The following is a 22,512-nucleotide window of genomic DNA, read 5'->3' on the forward strand; positions in this document are numbered from 1 at the left end:
TGAAACTGGGGCCGTGGAGCATTACAAAGCAGGTTATCCATCTTGATAGCCATGTTAATGTATTCTTAAAGAGTAGAACCCTCACCCTTGCATGTCAGTTCTGCCTTGAGTTCTTAGTGAGGCCCCTCGTGGAAAACGGTTTTCATGCCAACATTGTTCCACTTACTTTGAGCCAATAGCGTCCTGAACAGAATTGCATAGTCTGCTGCAGCTTGATGGCCCTGGCGTAAATGAAGCAGCTGAACAAAGATATCTTGACCACCCGCTGGATATTCGAAGACTTTGTGGAGTAGTCAAACAAGGTCTGGACTTGAGGATATTTGAACCAAGCAGCAGAGGCCAATTGAGTGCTTTTTTAAGCAGAGACATCATAAAAGGTAATTTTTTTTGTCATCTTGATAAAATGATTTAGGTTGGTTAGAGAAATAGACTTTACACTGTCGTAAAAAACCCCAGCATTTCTCAGCAGAACCATCAAGCTTGTCAGGAAGAGCAAAGCTTACCGGTTTAGCATGGGGAGCTGGCAGTGAGTGAATGTAGTGAGTCAAACATTCGTTGGTGGCTCATAGGTTGTTCAGCTGGTCTTGATAACTCTTTAAAACCTCACACTGGTGGAGCCTGGAGCTGTGAGAGTTCCACTGGATCCATGGTAGAAGTATTCTGTAACAAACTGGCCATGGAGATTGTGTTAGGATCCATGTGCAAGAATTTTATTAAAAGAGACACAAGCAAACAACCCAAAACAGCAGGCAGAGAGACGTAGTGGTAAAGCAGGAAGATAAATCCTATAAACCAAATAGACAGTCCAACCAGGAAAACAAAACAAAGGGTAATCCAAAAAGCAGTAAATCCAGAAAAACAGGCAAAGTCATAACACGAATCAAGAAACAATGGCAATGGAAAAATGCTTGGTAAGGCAGGGTAAACTGGCAATACTTCGCAATGAGCAATGGAACTGCTTGGCTCTAAATACAGTACATGTGGTAAACAGGAAATGAGCAGTGAAGAAATGGGTAAAGATCAGTATTCGGGAGAGGGCTTCCTCTGGTGGTTGGTGGGATGGGTAACAACCTCAGATGTTACAACGTCATCATTGTGAGTACAAGCAGCAGCTGTTTACCACTGTAACTAGGTAACAACTTGAGAAGACATCAGCTTCACTGTGTTATTGAAGTATTAGTCTCCTTGGATTTACCACCAAAACTTTACATGCACAGAACAACACTTGTGTCTGGATGCATTGAATGTGCCATGATGTGATGAATGTTAACATTTGTCTGTCACAAGCCCAAGGATGAATTGCAAGAGATGTGAAGCATGTGAGCTGCTCTCTGAAGGGGAGTAATTTGGACACAAGCAGGTAAATGTGTTTAAGCTTTTAATTGCATTTGGGAGACTGCAAAGATGAGAATTCTGTCATCACAAGCGGTTCACTTTCACGATTTGGTACGATTACATTCATATCAGCAGTGAACTGTATTTGAGTTCACATGAACTGTACCCCAGACCACATTTTCAAGCGGATCGGGGTGTGGTTTTTGGGTGCGCACCCAACAGCGTTCATTTTAGCCAAACAAACCAAACTTTGACATCATTCGGACCCGGGTGCACACCAAAAGAGCTAGTGTGAAAGCATACTTAATGAAGTTTGCTTCAAATGTTTTAAGTAATTATTCAGGTAAATAATCATAATTATAAAGAATATAAACGCATAAACTAAATACAGAGAAGCGATTGTTCTTTTTTCTTGTTAATATTGTTGTTTGATTAATATTAACAACATGATAACAATTTACATAAATTCATAAATGTATTTGACCGTGTTTTCATTCAGTTTTGGCCTTCGTCCACAGTGAGACAGCCAAACTAAAATGCAGTTTTCAAATTTATTCTGATTAATGTGGTGAAGCCTTAGGTATCATGAACTAACAATTAACAATGTATTTTTTGTTTGTTTTCTAATCTTGGTTAATAATAATTTATGAAAAACCGATTGTTTATTGTAAGTTTATAATGCATAGTCTTATTTTAAGTTAAATGATTTTTATTTTTAGTGTATGTTAAAAATAACATTGACCATGATTACTAAATGAAAGTATATACAAATTTTGGTTATTGTCAGTTCATGTTAACTAATGTTAACAAATATAACCTTTTGTAAAGTGCTACCAAAAACATAATAGACAGTAGCAGCCTGCAGGTGAATTAAGCTTAATTTACACTGCAACATCTAATGCACAGACCCATATTTTCACACAAATCTCATATTTTTGTCCCAGCTTTTTGCATTCACGTAAAACATTCACGGTGAGGCATGAGTGTTTTTCACAGTGTGCACGCAAATTCGCACGTGAGCCACAAACAGCTGGCTGGAAGTATGAAATGGGTACCGATTTGGGTGGAGACTATATACTACCAGTACTGTAGAAGGACTGGAATCTGGTATCGTTACACCTTTTTACCTTAATATCAACCTTGTACTGAACTATTGGTACATTTTAATACCTATTGTTTTCCATTGAAAATAAGTTTGAATACAAATTTTACTGTAGCTGAAGGGTCAATCAAGCTTTGTCGACAGGGTGTTCAGAGGAGATGAATCTCAGGTAAAGGACAGAATGATTTTGTAAACAATCCTTACGTGTCAGTTTGGGAGTGTAAAAGCAAAGTAGGATCCTCTTCAGATGGAATTTATGTGCAGTCATGTACTCACATATGGTTTGAAAATTAAGGCCCAGGATTTATGAAGTGAATGGCATGCTAATGTGCTGCAGATGTGGAGCGGTGCATGTGTTTAAAGAAAACTAATCACTTTGATGGGCCTAATCAGGATTACTCTCTGATCAATACCACCTTTAGCCGGTTTCTGTTCAACCGGTGGCGGATTACAGCAGCTTTCCAGGCCTCATTTCGGCCCCAGAGCTTTAAAAACAAAAAGGATGCAGGGCTTCCGCTGTAGACGCCTGAATCTGGCTGCTCAACAACTAGTCTTTAATTACTTCTTCTGAGCTAAAAAAACATGTGATACCATTGTTGTCAGATTTTACTGTTGATTTGAAATACGTTAATTGATCGTAATGTTGACCAATCATTTTGGAAATTTCGGTCTTTCCTCATTTCAAGTAGACAGGAGCTGTACTAGAATGCTGCTTGTATCCATAGAAAATGTGCATTCCCAAGATAGTCGCCTAGTGGACTGGCGTGCCTTAAAAGCGGTATTGGTTGCGTCTAATCTTTTTCGGCACAAAACGTGTTCGTTCTGAATGGCTCCTTATAAGGTAGCAGTAATAAGTGCCAAAACTTTTGCCATTTAGTCTAAAGTCTGGTTCTGCGTGACTACTGAGTTACCATCACACCATGTCAATGATGCAGGTGTAAACTTGTGAGTCATGTGACTTGAATTGCAATCTTGTTTTTATATTCTATCTGAATTCTGCAGGTTAGTCAGGAGTCACACCCACCTTCTCCTGGGCCAGCTCTCTCTCAGTCTTGTGGCTTCTCTCCAGGTCCTGATCCATCTCGGCTCACAGACAGCCCAGAGCTGCTCGCTGGTCTTGAGAGGCCCTCTGTTGCTCCTCCTCGTGCAGCTTATTCAACTCCATCATCTGCTGTGTCCGCTGACTGTGAGCCACCAATAGCTCCTTCCTCAGAGCATGCACCTGCTCCTCTAGATCTGTGATTGTCTGGAGAGAGAAACAAATGGAGACATTTGTTCATTCATTGAGGTCAACCCACAGACAGAGGAAGGACTTTAGTGGTTCTCTGGGTTTCATAAAAGAGAACCAAGGGGTCAAAGTTTAACTGGTTAGCATGGTCCAGATAGAAACTTCTGGTAGATGTCATGTATATCCTCTTGAGACCCGAGCATGACACCTGTGTGTATTCTCCATTTCCTTTTTGATTTGTAACTAGTAACACCTAATAACAATAAAGAAAGAAAAAAAAAATTATTTCAAATAGTTTATTATTTTTGCAGAAGTGTTGGTTATTCATGGTTTTGAGATGTTACAGACATTGCATCAGAAATTAGCATAATTAATTCTGATTCAAAGTAATGGCCAGCATCATCCAATCACTGCCAACCATGATAAAATAAAATGTTGAATTATAAATTCTGAATCTACGTACAGATCACCATTGCCACATGTCTGCCAAACATGTTGATTGATCCAAACATCATCTGCAGCCTGAAACTGAACTTTTGATGTGCAAAAGTACACATTAGTCTGCATTGTATTTCGCAGCGTGGTGTTTCGCAATAAATCGCACAAATTTTAAAATTGGAAAATTGGATGAAACTAGAGACTCTTATCATTGGACTCAAACAGGTTTCAATAAAAACTTAATGATGTTTCTTACCAGATGTAGTTTGTTGGTGTTTCTCCTAAATTCAAACACTGCTGTGATTGGCACCATGTTGTTTGGTCACATGACAGTTGAAATGTTAACCCTTTACTCACAGTACGGTTTCCTAAACTGAGATCAGTCAGTTTAAATGAATTTAAATTATGCGTTGCATATAGCGAAGTCAAAATACAAAGTCCACACATGTGTATGCGGGGTTGCACAAGGATGGATAATGACTCTCAAATGTTATTTTGAGAGTCCTTAAGATTAACTGAAAAGAACCTGCTCAAAACAATAATTCATATATATATATATATATATATATATATATATATATATATATATATATATATATATATATATATATATGTGTGTGTGTGTGTGTGTGTGTGTGCATATACATATATAGTCACACACATACACACACGTAGTGCAAATACAAATCTGTTATATACAGTGCAAGGGAATGTAATGGAAGAAGAGTTAGGGTATGTTGGATAAATATAAAACGACAAAACTGTGAATTGTACATAATTATGGCTCAATGGGCAGTTTTGTCTGTTCATGAGGTGGATGGCCTGAGGGAAAAAAACTGTTCCTGTGCTTGACAGTTCTGGTGCTCAGATCTCTGAAGCGTCGGCCAGAAGGCAACAGTTCAAAAAGGTAGTGGGCAGGGTGAGTTGGGTCCAGAGTGATTTTTCTAGCCCTTTTCCTCACTCTGAACATGTACAGTTCTTTAAGGGAGGGCTGTGGGCAACCAATAATCCTCTCACAGTCTGAACTGTAATTTGTAGACTTATGATATCCGATTTCGTAGCTGAACCAAGTTATTGAAGTGAAGAGGACAGACTCAATGACTGCTGAGTAAAACTGTCTCGGCAGCACCTGTGGCAGGTTGAAGATCCTCAAACGTCAAAGGAAGTACAACCTCTGCTGGGCCTTTTTCACAGTGGAGTCAATGTGGGTCTCCCACTTCAGGTCCTGCGAGATGGTAGTGCCCAGGAACCTGAATGACTCCACTGCTGCCACAGTGTTGTTTTGAATGGTGAGGGGGTTCAGTGTTGGGGTGTTCCACAATCATCTCTACCGTTTTGTTTAGCTCCAGGTTGTTTTGACTGCACCAGACAGCCAGCTGTTCGACCTCCCTTCTGTATGCAGACTCATCATTATCTTGGATGTGGTGTCATCTGCTAACTTCTGGAGCTTGACATAGGGGTCCTTGGCAGTGCAGTCATTTGTGTACATGGAGCAGAGTAGTGGAGAGAACACAAATCCCTGGGGGGCACCTGTGCTGATTGTACAGGTGCTGGAAGTGAATGTTCCCTGTCTCACTAGCTGCTGCCTGCCCATCAGAAAGTTGGTAATCCAATGACAGATAGACATGTGAACAGAGAGTTGGTGTAATTTAGTATGGAGAATAGCTGGGATGATGGTGTTGAAAGTCAAATATATGTCTACAAAAAGGACCCTTGCATATGTCCCTGGTCTGTCCAGATGTTGCAGGATATGATGCAATCCCATGTTGACTGTATCCTCCACAGAACTGTTTGCTCTATAAGGAAAATGAAGGGGATCTAGAAAGGGTCCAGTTATGTCCTTCAGGTAGGCCAACACCAGTCTTTCAAATTATTTCATGACCACAGACATCAGTGTGACGGGTCTGTAGTCATTAAATCCTGTGATCCTGTGTAGGGGAGGTGTTGGTGTTTTTGTGAAGTGAAGGTTAGAGCAGGTGTGGGGTGTGATTTTGGGCCTTTCAAATCTACAGTAGAACACATTCAAGTCAGCCATTTGTTGGTTCCCTACAGTGTGGGGGGATGGTGTCTTGTAGTTGGTAAAGTCTTTCAGGCCGCTCCACGCTGATGCAGGGTCATAAGCTGAAAACTTGTTTTTCAGCTTCTCCGAGTATCTTATTTTAGCCACTCAGATTTCCTTATTCAGTGTGTTCCTGGCCTGATTGTACAAGACTTTATCCCCACTTTGTAAGCATCCTCTTTGGCCTGACAAAGCTGTCTGAGTTCTGCTGTAAACCATGGTTTGTCATTGTTGAACATTAAAGAAGTCCTAGAAGGAATGCATATGTCCTCACAGAATATATGATGTAACAGTATCTGTGAGCTCGTCCAGATTGGTGTCTGCATCTCAAAAACATTCCAATCAGTGCCATCAAAGCAGGATTGTAGTTCCAGCTCTGCTTCATTGGTCCATCTCTTTACAGTTTTTACTACAGGTTTAGCAGATTTTAGTTTCTGTCTGTAGGCTGGGAGAAGATGAACCAGGCAGTGATCAGCTAGTCCCAAAGCTGCTCTAGGGACAGAATGAAATGCATCCTTTAATGTTGTCTAGCAATGATCCAGTATATTTCTGTCTCTGGTTGGGCATGTAATGTGCTGTTTGTATTTGGGCAGTTCACATGTGAAGTTTGCTTTGATAAAATCTCTGAGAATAATATTAACTGAGTCAGGATATTGCTGTTCCATGTCTGTGATTTGATCTGCCAGTTGTTGCAGCGCGTCGCTCACCAGAATAAACAAGGAAAACTCCCGTGGCAAATAGAAAGGCTTACAGTTAATAAAGAGCGCTTCCAAATTAGGACAGCACATCATCTTTAACGTTGTTACATCTCTACACCAACCTTCATTGATGTAAAAGCATGTTCCACCGCCTCTAGTTTTCCCTGTTATATCCGTGATGCGATCCACTCTAAATAGTTGGAAACCCAGCAGCTGTAATGCGCTGTACGGAATGGCTTCACTCAGCAAGGTTTCTGTGAAGTTGAGTTTGAAAAGTCCTTGTTTGCATGGGTGAGGAGATGTAGTTCATCTGTTTTGTTAGGAAGAGAGAGGAGATTTGCTAGATGAATATTTGACAGGGCTGTTTGAAAGCCCCGACGATGGAGCTTGACCAGTGCACCAGCTCATCACACTTGCCTGCATCTCTTGAACAACACAGCTGCACCTCCGACTAAAATGTCAAGCAAAGCGTCCAAATAGTCAAAAATCAGGAGAAGATTGTCTGGTATATGCTGCTGAATGTTCAGCAGTTCATCCCTGGTAAAACTGATTGGAAAAAGATTACTAAACACAGGACAAACAAATAAAAACAACAAAAGAATTGGAGCACTCCACACCGAGGTGGCCATCCGTGGCACCATCTTATTAATTAATTAATTCTACTCTACCCAAGTTCTAACATAACAATGTTTAGGTGATTAAATATTTTAGATTAGAGTGTAACTATAAAAAAATGTATCTTCACTATAGAAAATTTCATGACTTTTCTTGTCATTTGTGATTTTGGTAAACGAATCGGTTACCTTACGTAACCTCGGTTCCCTCTAGAAGAGGGAACGCGTATTGCGTAAGCTAGCTTATGCTACGGGAAAGATTCATCTTTTCTGAGATATTGAAGCCAAAAAATTATCCTTAATTTTGTATCCATTGTCAACGCAGTGCAGCAACTGCATACCTTGAGCGGGCTAGCTAGCGAGCTCATAGGTTGCTCTGCGGCAACTGCTGCAGCCTATAGACGAACTTGAGTGAACTTGCGTCCAATGACAGGCGCCCGCGCCGTCACTGCATCAAAGCCCGCCAAAATGGGCGTGGCTAGAGTGCATATAAGCGTAAATTCGTAGGCTGGAACCCTGGTTTTCATTGAATGAAGCAAAAATCGCTCGTGGCGCGAGCACGGCCGGCTACGCAATACTCGTTCCCTCTTCTAGAGAGAACCGAGGTTACGTAAGGTAACCGATTCGTTCTCTTACGAGAGGTTCTCTCGTATTGCGTAAGCTAGCTTACGCTCACGGGAACCCATTGTCAACGCCGTGCGCGCCAAGCATCCACTGCATGAGCCCCGGGGTGGGGGACCCGGGGAGCCCTTGTGAGTGGGGAAATAATATTTGGCCGGCAAGAGTGCGGGCCAGTGTGTGTGTAATACATAAGCACATAGTGGGAAGGAAAAGACAGAGCGGCGGTGCCGGTCTGTGTGGAATGTGTCCCATCAGTGCAGCTCACCAGGGGAGCTGTAGCGTATTAAACCGCTAGTAGTTTCGCCTGCAGGGCGGGCACTTCCAGATTGTAAAATCTGACAAAGGTGGAGGGGGAAGCCCAGCCCGCTGCCACACATATGTCGTGAATGGAAATCCCGCTGGACCATGCCCACGAGGAGGCCATGCCTCTAGTGGAGTGAGCCCTAATGCCTAACGGGCATGGTAGGTCCTTTGACGCGTACGCGGCAGCAATAGCGTCCACTATCCATCTAGACAGTGTCTGTTTCGAGGCGGCGAAACCCTTGTTGCGCCCTCTGAACGAAACGAAAAGCTGCTCAGAGCGTCTGAAAGAGGCGAAGCGCGCAGTATACAATCTCAGTGCTTTGACTGGGCAAAGGAGATTGACGTCGCGTTCGCTATCGGATGCTGGCAGCGCCGATAGGGAAATGATTTGTGCTCTGAAAGGAGTACCGATCACCTTGGGGACATAGCCGTGTCTAGGCTTTAAAATGACCTTGGAGTCACTTGGTCCAAACTCAAGACACGCAGCGCTGACAGACAGCGCGTGAAGGTCTCCCACACGTTTAACTGATGACAGGGCAGTCAGAAAAACGGTTTTGAGTGAAAGGTATTTCAAATCCACGGATTGAAGCGGTTCGAAAGGGGAGGCTTTCATAGCTTCGAGAACTATAGAAAGATCCCAGATAGGAACCGATGGGGGGCGTGGGGGGTTCATCCTTCTAGCTCCCCTGAGGAAGCGGATGACCAGCTCATTTTTTCCCAGTGACTGGCCGTGCAGGGGTTCAGCGAACGCCGCGAAGGCCGCCACGTACACTTTGAGCGTGGATGGGGATCTGCCCTTATCCAGCAGCTCTTGTAAAAACACGAGCAGCGACGACACCCCACATGTCCGTGGGTCCAGGTCTCTGTCGGTGCACCATTTTGAAAACACAGACCATTTGGACGCATAGAGCCTTCTCGTGGAAAGGGCTCTAGCGTGTATGATAGTGTTTATTACTCCTTCTGGCAAAGCGACGGGTAGTCGTTGATCACCCACGCGTGCAGCGCCCAGCGCTCTGGGTGGGGATGCCAGATCGTGCCGCGAGCTTGAGAGAGGAGATCTGCTCTCACTGGAATGGGCCACGGGGCTGTCAGTGACAGCCGCGTAAGCTCCGGGAACCATGTCTGATTCTCCCAGCGCGGGGCTATGAGGAGCACCGAGTGACGCGTTTCCCTGATCCTCTGCATTACCTGTGGCAATAGCGAGACTGGAGGGAAGGCGTATAGCGGGCGGTTGGGCCAGTCCTGGGCCAGCGCGTCCTCGCTTTTCGAGAAAAATACTGGGCAGTGAGAGTTCTCTTCTGACGCAATGAGGACTATCTCTGCTCTGCCGAATATACTCCATAACTTCTGGACTGTTTGAGCGTGCAGGGACCATTCCCCTGGGGAAATATTGTCTCTGGACAGTCTGTCTGGGCCGTCGTTCAGGTGGCCTGGCACGTGCGTCGCCCTCAGCGAGCGCAGGTAGCACTGGGACCAACTCAGTATGCGTTTTGTCAGATGGAAGAGGTTCCTGGATCTGACACCGCCCTGACGGTTTAGATAGGATACCATAGATCTGTTGTCCGAACGGACCAGGACGTGGTGACCCTGAATGACCGGGAGGAAGTGCACGAGCACGTACTCGACCGCTATCATTTCCAGACAATTTATGTGAAGGAGCTTTTGATACCATTTGGCCACTGCCCAGGGCTGCAGAGCTGAGATACAGGTCTGAGTCACTCTGATCGGCTGGCGGCCCATGGCCCAAGCCTGGCGAGACGCGCGGTGTTTAGCCAATGCTGAAGCGGGCACATGCACAGTAAGCCCAGCTGAAGTACTGCTGCGGCTGAAGCCATGTAGCCTAGCATTCTCTGAAATTTTTTCAGAGGCGTGAGGCTGTTCATCTGAAAGGACGTGGCTACTCGCTGAACACGGCGCGCGCGCTGTGTAGATAAGCGAGCCGTCATCGCCATGGAGTCTAGTTCTATTCCAAGGAAGGAAATTGCCTGACTGGGCTGTAGTGAGCTCTTGGTCCAATTGACTGCAAGGCCCAAACTGTTCAGATGACTGAGGAGAACTGTCCTGTGAGACAGAAGCTCCGTATGTGACTGTGCCAAAATCAGCCAATCGTCCAAATAGTTCAGAATTCACAAGCCCTGACTCCGCAGGGGTGCGAGCACCGCATCCATGCACTTCGTGAAAGTACGGGGTGCTAAAGACAGGCCGAACGGAAGGACGGTGTATTGATAAACCTGGCCGTCGGGCGAATCTCAAGAATGGCCTGTGACGGGGATTTATCTGAATCTGAAAGTAGGCATCTTTCAGATCGAGAGAAATAAACCAGTCCCCTGGCGCACATGCGCGAGGAGTTTCCTGATTGTAAGCATTTTGAACGGTCTTTTTGCGAGCACCTTGTTCAAAACCCTGAGATCTAATATTGGTCTGAGGCCGCCGTCTTTCTTGGGGACAAGAAAATAACGGCTGTAAAACCCCGACTCGCTCAGAGAAGGTGGCACTCTCTCTATGGCCCTTTTGCACAGAAGGTTTGCTATTTCTGAACGAAGCATGCAGGCTGCTTCCGTGTTCACAGTAGTTTCGAGCCGCACTCTGAAGCGGGGAGGGCGGCGATCGAACTGTAGCAAATAGCCCTGTTTTATTGTGCTTAACACCCATTTGAAGCGTAACGCTAGAGGGTGAATGGCCAAGTCGCCCTGATTGCCGCACACAGCGAGCTTAACAGAATGTGTGAGCGTGCTTACTGTGCTTATGCATGACTGCTCGCAGACAGCAGGGACAGGCTGTTCTGTGAGTGACTTCCCGATTGAGGTGAATGGGGAAAGAGTCACATCTGTGAAGTGATGCGCAAGCATAGTCACGGGCATGGGACTTACATACAGAGAGGTGTTTGCTGGCCGTGTGACAGAGCGAGCAGAGAAGGGGCGCGCGCACGGATTCGTGGGTGCGTTTATTGACTCTAACACTCGAGCTGGCTGTGCCTGCTTTATGTGAGTGGGCTCTGATAGGGACACGGGAAGTGTAATGCTTGTGTGTAGGGGTGAACACTGGATTGTGGGCACATTTTCTACACATAAGGCATGTTTGCTTTTCACAAAATTTCTTTTGTTCGCTGTGAAAACGGCATTTGAGTGCAGGCAAGCGGGCAGTATCACCGGCTTGTTGGCTGCTGAATCCACCACTGCAGTAGCCTGAGAGAAGGGGACTGACAGGGGGCGAAACTTTGATGGTGGTCCGGCCACGGCAGGACTGAGCCGTCGTTTCCTTAACAAAGCTAGGAGGACTTCGGTTGCTCAGGTTTCAGCGCAATCTTAGGCCGAGGCCCGCAGGGGGGCGGCGGTCTGCGGCGGCTGTCTGAGCGCGTTCTAGGGCGGCCGCCCTGTCGACGCTGAGAAGTCTGGCTTTGCTGAGCTGGGCGCTGTGAAGAGGCTCGTGCAGGAGGCTGGTCACGTGGGCGGCCTGCAGAGGAGCTAGCGCGACGAGGCAGGAAGAGATTCATGGCTTGGGTGGCTTTCTGGACTTCCGAAAAAGGTCAACAATGCCACTCACCACGGAACCGAAGAGACCGGACGGAGAGAGTGGCGCGTTGAGGAACGTGGAGCGCTCAGCTTCTCCCATATCGGCTAGTGTTAGCCATAAGTGTCTCTCGGTCACAGTCAGCGCGGCCATGCACTTCCCTAGGGCTTGAGCTGCAGCTTTGGTGGCGCGAAGGGCGAGATCCGTCGCCCTCCTTAGATCTGAAACAGCCTCTGGGTGCCTGCCGGCGGCGGCATAGGCGCGGCTAACACAGGCGGAAGTAGTTCTGCAGGCCTTAGACGGGAGCACTGGCTTAGACCGCCATCTCGCGGAGGGCGGGCAAAGGTGTGCTGCTACTGAATCCACGACCGGGGGATGGAAGAGTAGCCCTCTCGGTGGCGCCGTCCACCAGAGCAAGAGAGGTGGAGACGTGGGATCGGTTCCTGGCCGAGAGAGGCGCGTTCCACGATTTAGAGAGCTCGGCGTGGAGTTCCGGCAGGAAGGGCGCGGCCCGGGCCACGGGCGCCGCGCGGCGACGGCTCTGAAGAAAGCAGCTATCGAGTCTGTTGGGAGCCTGCTCAGAGGGCGGTGACCACTCGAGCCCGAGGCGGTCGACGGCCTGTGTGAGGAGGCGCGTTAGTTCTTCCACGACTCCGGCGCGGGTCCTGCTGGATTCCTGGGCCGAGGAGGAGGCTTGGGAGCCTGACCACTCCTCGCTCTCCGAAGCCATGATGGAACAGCAGCCCTTATCCTCCGCCTCGTCATCCGAGATGGCAACAGTGCGGCCGCTCGGCGGCAACTGCGCGTCCCGGGAGGGCGGGGAGGGTGAAAGCGAGGCTCCAGGGAGAGGCTCCGGCGAGGTAGTCGCTTCTAACACCGGTTCCGGCAGCCTTTGGGAGCGGCGCTTCTTTCTGCGCGGTCGAAACGAAAGGCGGCGCGGCAGCTTCGGTTTTGAGTGCTTCGAGTCGAGCCCGCAAGGTCGACATTGGAAGCTCCTCGCAGAGGTCGCATCCGCCGTCAGCGAGGGCGAGCTCTGCATGTTCCAGTCCCAGGCACAGTAAATCGCAGATGAGGTGGCGGTCTCCGGCGCTGAGAGGTAAAAAGGATACGTCGCCGGATGGCGTAGCTCGCAGGATGGCTGAAGGTGGCGAAGACGGCCGGCTTCTTCGAGCGCTGTCCAAGCTTGCTAGATGCCCCTCGAACAGCGACGCGGCTTCTGCAGTTCAGAGATGCGAAGAGCTTCGCTGAATAGATGAAAATCAGGGTTCCAGTCTACGAACTTACGCTTATATGCACTCTAGCCAGGCCCATTTTGGCAGGCTTTGATGCAGTGACGGCGCGGGCGCCTGTCATTGGACGCAAGTTCACTCAAGTTCGTCTATAGGCTGCAGCAGTTGCCGCAGAGCAACCTATGAGCTCGCTAGCTAGCCCGCTCAAGGTATGCAGTTGCTGCACTGCGTTGACAATGGATACAAAATTAAGGATAATTTTTTGGCTTCAATATCTCAGAAAAGATGAATCTTTCCCGTAGCGTAAGCTAGCTTACGCAATACGAGAGACCCTCTCGTAAGAGAACCTTTTTTTGCACTCTGATTTGCTAATTAATCATTTAGACCTTTGTGAACCATTTCAATCAAATATAAACATTCCCATGACCTTTCCAGGCCTGGAAAACACCATTTTAAAATTCCCTTTTTTTTCTAGGTTTTTTATAAGTAGCATTAAATGAATGGGAAAAAGAGTGTGACAAACACAGAATCGAACCCGGGTCAAAAAGGCATAGTCTCACCGTCCACATGTCACCGAAGAGACACTTACAATGCAGTTTGTCATACATTTCTATGTTTCCAATAGACTAATAGTAGCGCTGTGTGGCGGGTGCTATTTGCACCTGGGTGCGTAGTCACTCCAAAAAAGAAATCAGAGGAATAAACCCTCGCTAAGCCTGTTGGTGAATTCATTCAGTCAAGAACAGTCCAACAAACTTAACATGATTTGATCTGTTCAGCGTGGCTTTGAGATAAGCACTTCTGCTATCATGAATATATTACAAAGATGCTAATGGCCAAAAGAGAGAGAGAGAGAGAGAGAGAGAGAGAGAGAGAGAGATAAAAACGTAATATGGTGTTCAAGCAACCATGAAATTACAGAGGATAAATAGAAACATTATAGAACAAGTTCCAACTCATACTATTTTGTTAGGATTTTAATGTTTATCTTTTTATTTAAAGGGGCCATGACCTTTTATTATCTTTCATGAGGTCCACTGATAATTTTAGTAAAAAAAAAAAACTATTGCACCAATACAGTAAAAATTTTGCAATAAATGATCTTTTTCCACCCTGCCTCTGGCCCTCTGTCGGAAAAGAACAGTTTTGGCCTAAGTGTACAAGTAATTTCAACATAAAACACTCACTGTTATGATTATAAAACAAAATGTCAGGGTTTACACATAAGGCACATCCAACACATTGCATCCAAATAAATTAAACTGTTCATCTAAACGCACATACATAGTCCAAAGCATGATGAAACAAGACGCTCAAACATACAGTATCATCCTGCAATGAAGTGCACATTGCTGGAAACGCAGCAAAATGGTCAAAGACGTCCATCTAGTGCATGTTTACATACAACAAGAATTAACAATTCCACAGATGGACGCAAGAACCAGGATGCACTTTTGCTCAACACACCAAGATGCAGAGCAGTGGAATGAAACAGACTGGGGTCTCTTTTTCAGAGATTTAACTTGACAACACGTCTATTAAATGTGCCACGAATTACATGACACTGGTCAAAGATGTCTTGCTTGAGGATAACATTTTGAATTCTGAAATTTTTCTATAGTAGAATGACCTCTTATATGTCAAAATATCAAGGAAAAAATGAATTCCTCATGACATGACCCCTTTAAATCACTTTCTAAATGTAGTTTAGTGATACTGTACAGTCCAAATTGCAGTGGTCTGCTGTATATAGCACTCAGAATCGGCCCGCAAGATTGGAAGAGCGGCATGCAAATTGCGTTCAGCACAGATTTTGTGGGCACATTTGCACCATTGCTTGATCTGCATAATTCCCTTAGTGAATCGTGTGCTAAACTAGTGCAAATTAACAGAGCTTTTACTTGGAGGAATTAATTTTTAGTGAATTCACACCAGAGTGTCTAAATGACTTGGCTTGACACTTGTAGAGGTTTAAATACACATAACATTAACAATTAATAGAACAATTGAAGCTAACAGCTACATCCACACCAGTATAACCCAAGTGTCCAATCTAATAAAGTGACATGTTTATATCAGATAATCTGTGCTCCCATCACATTTAACCCTCATACAGGCTCTATAATGGCATGTGGGAGAGTCTGGCATGTTGGCAGCTTCTCGTCTCTGCTCCTCATGCTTCCAAACATTCCTGGGAGGAGACTGCTAATGCATCACGTGGACAACTGCAGGAAATGTGTCTGAAGTTGTTTTGTGGGCACTTGGGGGGACTTCAAAGCCATGACGCACAAACACCCAGATGCCAAGGTGCAGGTCCAGTGTGGCCAGAGTGCCACAACACCAGCCTACACGCTGCAGCAATGGCACAAAGTTATTAGATGTTGGCTCGGAGGAGCCTTTAATCTATAATTCCCTCTTAAACTGGATTGAGGGAAGAATATTCTGATGCATCATTGATGTGCTTGGACGTGCTCATATTGGAAAAAAGCTGATTAAGAAACTAGCACAAAAATTAAAGGCAATAACCACAGAGAATGTTTTACCATTTTATTTCATAGCTAAAATTTGTATTCATACTTTTTGTGTAATTTGGCAAAATGTTTGGAAATGACCAATAAAAATTATCTGCTAAGTGATTTTTATCTTGAATGATCTTTTCTACAAACATCATTTTCACTGAAACTTCTCAAAATGGTTAACAATTACACTAACCTAATTTAAAATAAATACTGGGGCAAAATTGGTTGGTGTGGTGGAAATGACACCACAAATGTTAGATTGTCAGTTTCAAACATGTAATCATTTTATTTTTATATTGGATTTTCATAGGCTAATTTAGAAAATTTGGGTCTGGTAAAAGGCTAAAACAGTAAAATCTGTACATAAAAGACCAATAAAAAGTGCCAGTAATAAATGTTGATGGTCATCATTTAAAAAGTTATTTTTAATGTGACCTTCATTGAACAAAAAGAAAAACAGTTTAAGGAAAAAAGGGCTTTCACTGGGGTGATACCCTCAAGGAGACCTTTTTTATACCTCTAGTTAAATCTTTTTACTCATTTATCATACATTTAGTTATAAAGGTTCACATGGCTTTATTCATCTTTACTATCTTGCTGTGCGTGCACTCAGGTGAGAACACAACTTTAGAGATCTAAAAAATATACATCAGAATCAGAATGAGCTTTATTGCCATACTCAAACACCCAAGGACCAGCTCCTCAAGGATGCGATAGAGCCCGTCCCTCTAGCCGAGATGAAGAAGGGTTTCTACAGCCCTTACTTCATCGTACCCAAAAAAGAGCGGCGGGTTGCGACCAATCTTGGACCTGCGAGTTCTCAACCGGGCCTTACACAGACTCCCGTTCAAAATGCTCACGCAGAAACAGAATCTTACCTGCATTCGACAGCTAGATTGGTTTGCGGCGGTAGACCTGAAGGACGCGTACTCTTTCCACGTCTCCATTCTGCCTCGACACCGACCCTTCTTACGGTTCGTTTTCGCCAGCCAGGCGTATCAGTACAATGTCCCCCCCTTCGGCCTGTCCCTGTCCCCTCGCATCTTCACGAAGATCGCAGAGGCAGCTCTTGCCCCGCTAAGGGAAGTGGGCATCAGCATACTCAACTACCTCGACGACTCGATTTACTGTGCGCTCACAGGGACCAGGTGCTCAGGCACCTCAGCCGCCTAGGGCTTCAGGTCAACTGGGGAAAGAGCAAGCTCGTCCCGGTTCAGAGCATCTCTTTTCTCGGCATGGAGTTAGACTCAGTCTCAATGACAGCGCGTCTCACCAACAAGCATGCTCAGTCAGTGCTCAGGTGCATCACTCTCTTCGAGCCCAGCACAGCGGTTCCTCTAAAACAATTCCAGAGGCTCCTGGGGAATATGGCATCCTCAGCCGTGGCCGCGCCGCTTGGGTTGATGCATTTGAGACTGCTTCAGCACTGGCTACAGACTCGAGTCCCGAGATGGGCATGGCGCCACGGCACATACTGTGTGACAATCACCCCTTCTTGCCGTCAGACTTTCAACCCTTGGACTGACCTCTGCTTTCTGTGGACCAGAGTCCCCTTGCAGCACTTGTCCAGACGTGTCATGGTGACCACAGACACCTGGACAGGGCCCCAGCAGCGATGGCACATCAACTTCCTAGAGTTGTTGGCTGTATCTCTTGCCCTACGGAGGTTTCTCCCACTAATCCGGGGCAAGCACGTCTTGATCCATTCAGACAGCACCGCGACGGTAGCGTACATAAATCGCCGAGGCGGCGTGCGCTCTCGTCATATGTCACAACTCGCCCGCCATCTCCTCCTTTGCAGTCAGCCGCGACTCAGGTCGCTGTGCGCCACTCACATCCCTGGCAACCGCAACACGACGGTGGACGCACTGTCGCGGCAGGTTTAGATCAGCAGAGAGTGGAGGCTCCACCCCCAGGTAGTCCAGCTGATATGGGACCAATTCGGTAAGGCACAGATAGATCTCTTTGCCTCCCAAGACAACTCCCACTGCCCGCTCTCGTACTCCCTGACAGGAGCTCCTCTCGGGACAGACGTGCTGGCAAACAGCTGGCCCCGGGGGCTGCACAAGTACGCATTACCCCCAGTGAGCCTTCATGCACCGGTGCTGTGCAAGATCAGGGAGCAGGTTATCCTTGAGGCCCCTTACTGGCCACCCAGGCCTGGTTCTCGGATCTTACACTCCTCGCGACAGCATCTCCCTGGAAAATTCCCCTGAGGAAGACCTTCTTTCTCTGGGACGGGGCACCCTCTGGCACCCGCATCCAGACCTCTGGAACCTCCACATCTGGCCCCTGAACGGGATGCGGAAGATCTAGTGGATCTTCCACCTGCAGTCGTAGACAAGATTAACCAAGCCAGAGCTCCCTCCACCAGGCAACTTTAGTGGCGCTTGTTTGCAAATTGGTGTTCTTCTCGAGCCAAAGACCCGCAGAGGTGCGCTGTTCGGTCAGTGATTTCATTCCTGCAGGAGAGGCTGGAGGGGAGGCTGTCCCCCTCCACCTTGAAGGTGTATGTAGCTGCTATCGCAGCCCACCATGACGCAGTAGATGGCAAGTCCCTAGGTAAGCACGACTTGATTATGAGATTCCTGAAAGGCGCACGGAGACTGAACCCTCCCCGAACTAGCCTGTTCCCCTCCTGGGATCTCTCTGTGGTCCTCTCAGGCATTCAGAGACCCCCCTTTGAACCACTTGATTCAGTTGAGCTCAAGGCCCTCTCCCTGAAGATTATCTAATCAGCCAATCATGTGGCAGCAGTGTGTATAAAATCACACAGATATGGGTCAGGAGCTTCAGTTAATGTTCCATCAACCATGAGAATGGGGGGAAAATGTGATCTCAGTGATTTGGACCGTGGCATGATTGTTGGTGTCAGATGGGCTGGTTTGAGTATTTCTGTAACTGCTGATCTCCTGGAATTTTCATGTACAACAGTCTCTAGAGTGTAAAGAGAATGGTTTGAAAAATGAAAAATAAAAAACAAAAAAACGTCCAGTGAGTGGCAGTTCTGCAGACAGAAATGTCTTGTTGATGAGAGAGGTCAACAGAGAATGGTCAGACTGGTTTGAACTGACAGAAAGTCTACGGTAACTTAGATAACTGCTCTGTACAATTGTAGTGAGAAGAATATAATTGTGCATAACATGTCGAACCTTGAGGTGGATGGGCTACAACAGCAGAAGATCACGTCAGGTTCCTCTTCTGTCAGCCTAAAACAGAAAACTGAGGCTGCAGTGGACATAGGCTCACCAAAACATGACAGTTAAAGACTGGTAAAACATCACCTGGTCTGATAAATCTTGATTTCTGCTGTAGTACACAGATGGTAGGCCCACTGCATCCTATCATTTTACATTTGGCAGACGCTTTTATCCAAAGCAACTTACAGTGCAATTAATATAGGGACAATCCCCCCAGAGCAAACTGGAGTTAAGTGCCTTTCTCAAGAACACAATGGTGGTGGCTTTGGGTATAAAACCGGCAACCTCTTTTTTACCAGTTCTTTGTATTAGCCCACTACGCCACCACCACTCATTATCAAACGACTGTTCGACAAAAAAAGTATTTGACCATTTTTTTGTCAACATTGTTTTTAATATTGACTAATCAATTCAGAACTAATTTAGGACCAGTAGTTATTACACTTCGGTCCATTGTTACATTTAGGACAAAGCGTTATTGCATTTAGGGCCTTTATTACATTTAGGACTAAATGTAATTAAAATCCATAACTGTTATAAATTGTGTCCTAAAAATTGTAACCTTTGGTTCTAAATGTAATAACCGTTACTGATAAATGTAATTAGGTTTTGTGGTCATCCTAAGACTAGTAGTTCACTTACTTTTTCCACAGCACTGTGAATGTTTAATGATAAGTGTTCAGTAAAGACATGAAATATTATAATTGTTTGTGTGTTGTTAACTTAAGCACATTGTAATTTGTCTACACTTGTGACTTTGATGAAGATGAGATCACATTTAATGATCAATTAATTCAGAAAATCTGCTAATTCCAAAGGGTTCACATACTTTTACTTGCCACTGTATATTCTATATGTTAGTTACAAATTCACAACAAGCTGAGAACTGTTAAGTTGTATTACTTTGTTCAACTTCACAATAGCCTACCCTAGTAGCATCCCTTACAAAAAAAATAGAAACTTAACATTAATTTAAAATTGAAGACATTAAAAACCAAACACACAAACTATAAAGACAAACCTCTGTCTTTAGTACCCTATTTAGTTGCCACTTGATATCTAATGTCAAATCTGGGTCCTGAAGCAAAACCTGTTGAGAACCACTTTAACAAATGGTGGCTACTCTGAAGCAGCTCAAATATAAGAGTTTTAGATGTTAGGTTTACACATTATTCACATACGTCCATACTTTGTTACTTCATAGTGTAGATGACTGGATTATTATTGTAATAAGTGAAAAATAGTCATAACAAAGAATGAAGAGGTGTTTCCAAATTTTGTTGTGCATGTTCCAGTATTGTTTCAATTATCTGTCTGGTTTGACAGTAGAAGCTCAACACACATTCTTCACTGAGACAATAAGTCATGTGTTTCAGACGCATTTCTGAATGTTGTCGTATTTCAGGACATGTGGTTGACATCAGGAGCTTTCTGCGACATCAGAGCTGTTTTTAATCAGTTATCCAACTACACTGTCTTGATTTCAGCTCTGGAAAAAACAAACCAGCCCCAACACGACTCTGTCTTTCCAGCTGTGATGGGTCATTGCAGTCGTCTTCAGCAGACGGCTTTCAGCACCAGATGGGCCATCCATGAAAAGAGGTTTAATGTCTGGCCAGACATAAGCACACACAGACACTTTTACTGGGCTTTAACTCTTAAAGACATGCAAATGTGTTTCAGGCAGAGATTTGGATCGCACCATCCCTCTTTCATCCAGAATAGTGCTGCAGTCCTGAAAAATGCAATTGGAGGAATATGCCACACATATTATCCTTCTGTCTTCAGATATCACCATGGCAGAAAAAGGAGCACCATGTAATGAAACCATTTTAATTCTCCACCATCGTATCTGTGTGCTTTCTATTTTCCTGAACTGGGATACAGTGTGAAATGTACCAAATATTATTATTATTATTATAACTCTGTTAGAGTCAGTATTTGGCAAGCCTGTCATCCAGTTAATGAAATGAGATTGGAGGTGTGGGTTAGAGTTACTTTGACTTATAAAAAGTACTCAATTTGACAATTTGAGTTAGCTATTCACAAGCAGCATCTGCTGACGTGGACCTTGCCTTGCAAAAAAATAGATTTCAGAAGACCTACGATCAAGAATAGTTGCTTTGTATAAAGCTGGAAAGGGTTACAAAGTTATCTCGAAGAGCACTGATATTCATCTGTCCACAATGGAGATGATTTAGTACTGTGGCTACTCTACCAAGAAGTGGCAGTCCAGACAAAATGACTCAAAGGGCACAATGCTGAATACTCAATGAGATAAAAACATAGAGTGATAGCTAAAGACTTGAAGAAATTATTGGAACTAGTTTACATCTCTCTTCATGAGTCTACTATACAGAAAACATTAAACAGCCATAGTGTCCATGGCAGGACACCACAAAGGAAGCCTCTTCTTTCCAACAAAAACATTGCTGTATGCCTAAAGTTTGCCAAAGACCAGATTGACACTCCACAATGCTACTGGGAAAATGTTTTGTGGACTGATGAAACTAAGTGTGATGAGGAGGAGGGCGGGGCCAGGCCGACTCGAGGAGAGGATTAAGTGCAGCAGTCGAGAGAAAGCCGCATGTAGCTGCCATGTGTGCATTTATGTTTTTGTGTCTTTTTGTTTAAGTTTCTATTAAAATGTTACTTTGATTCTTCAGCCGGTTCCTGCCTCCTCCTTTACCAACCTTAACCTTAAGGTTGAATTGTTTGGGAAGAACATTCAGCACTACATGTGGCGTAAAAAGGGCACCACAAACCAACATGAAAAATCTCAACTGTGAAGTACAGTGGGGGAGCGTCATGATTTGGGGCTGCTTTGCTGCGTCGGAGCCTGGACCGCTTACAATCGTCGAGGAAAAAATATATTTTTCAAGATATCCTACTGGATAATGTCAGGGTGTCTGTGTGTCAGCTGAAGCTCAGTAGAAGTTGGGTGATGCAGCAGGACAATGACCCTAAACATCAAAATAAATACACTACAGAATGGCTTAAAAAAAAGAAAATTCACCTTTTGGAGTGTCGCAGTCAGAGCCCAGACCTTAACCCAGTAGAGATGCTGTGGAATGACTTCAAGAGAGCCGTTCACACCAGGCATCCTCAGAATATAGCTGAACTGAAGCAGTTCTGTAAGGAAGAATGGTACAAAATTCCTTCTGAAGGTTGTGCAGGTCTAATCCCCAGCTCCAGACCTGCTTGTGTAGCAGGGCCAGATAGACCCACCTGCTTATTGGCCAGTGTCATGCTAAAATCAGTGCCCATTTATTGAATATAAAAAGGGAGGGGTTTAGTTGCTTGGGATGTGTCATTGTTGGTGCCGCCCCTTGTGGACGTCCTTCGTCTTGAATTAAGGTTTGTGTAGTAGCTGGGTGAAATTCGTGCTTTGTATACGTGATGTATTATCAGTGAATTTGTTGCTGTTAGTGCATCCTCCTTTTCCTTTGCTGTGTACTGGCTGCTTACAGTCGACATGTAAGTATCTGTACCCCCAAATGGTGAGTGATCATGCGTAGTGCGGTTTGCTGTGAACATCTCTTGGTATGTACGACTGCAGTTCTTGTTTATTGTTTGTTGTGTTCATTTATTGTTAGTAATTTTACTGTTTTATGTTCGGCAGGTTTAATGGGCACGCTCAAGGGTTTCCTAGGCTC

The 22,512-nt window shown here is 45.2% G+C and overlaps 1 pseudogene; it reads right to left on the bottom strand.

The window, feature by feature from the left end:
* Positions 1-22,512, bottom strand: part of LOC127652970 (centrosomal protein of 112 kDa-like) — a 288,819-nt pseudogene that overhangs the window by 101,902 nt on the left and 164,405 nt on the right.

The sequence above is a fragment of the Xyrauchen texanus genome, chromosome 12 (assembly GCF_025860055.1).
Source record: "Xyrauchen texanus isolate HMW12.3.18 chromosome 12, RBS_HiC_50CHRs, whole genome shotgun sequence".
Lineage (NCBI taxonomy): Eukaryota > Metazoa > Chordata > Actinopteri > Cypriniformes > Catostomidae > Xyrauchen > Xyrauchen texanus.